This window comes from Suncus etruscus, chromosome 1 (assembly GCF_024139225.1).
Source record: "Suncus etruscus isolate mSunEtr1 chromosome 1, mSunEtr1.pri.cur, whole genome shotgun sequence".
NCBI classification, from domain to species: domain Eukaryota; kingdom Metazoa; phylum Chordata; class Mammalia; order Eulipotyphla; family Soricidae; genus Suncus; species Suncus etruscus.
In genome coordinates this window covers 145,440,643-145,441,302 of record NC_064848.1, presented here as the reverse complement: position 1 = coordinate 145,441,302, position 660 = coordinate 145,440,643, and positions in this window count along the sequence as shown.

Genomic DNA, 660 nt, shown 5'->3' with positions numbered 1-660 from the left:
AGAAGAGAAAGAAAGGAAGGAAAGAAAGAAAGAAAGAAAGAAAGAAAGAAAGAAAAGAAAGAAAGAAAGAAAGAAAGAAAGAAAGAAAGAAAGAAAGAAAGAAAGAAAGAAAGAAAGAAAGAAAAGAGTGGGAGGGAGGGAGGGTGTGGGAGGGAAGGGGAGGGAGGGAATGAGGAAGGAAGGAAGGAAGGAAGGGAGGGAGGGAGGGAGGAGGGGAGGGAGGGAGGGAGGAAGAGAGGGAGGGAGGGAGGGAGGAAGGAAGAAAGATTTCCAAGTATAAATATCTCCAAGAATATTTAAGATTATAAAAATGATCATCAAACAATTGATCTGTTTCAATCACAAAACAGAAAAGTGTGTGACGAAAAAGAAGAAAAGAGAATAATTTATTATTAAATGAATCTCAAGTATTGCTTCCAAGCCAGGCTAGATTTGAGGATTGCTAGAACAGTTCAGCCAATGTACTCTGGAGAATTGTCTTGCTTTGTCCCTGTTCAGTAATATAACTATCCTCCCCCCACTGTTTATGATTAAGTCCCTACCTTTGAAGTAAATTAAATCTGTATGTTATTAATCTATTATTCTACTTAGGTTTCACTATCTTTCTGATTATAAACTTGTCCATTGCCTAAATTCCTCTTAGAGCTTTGGTACCAAGTA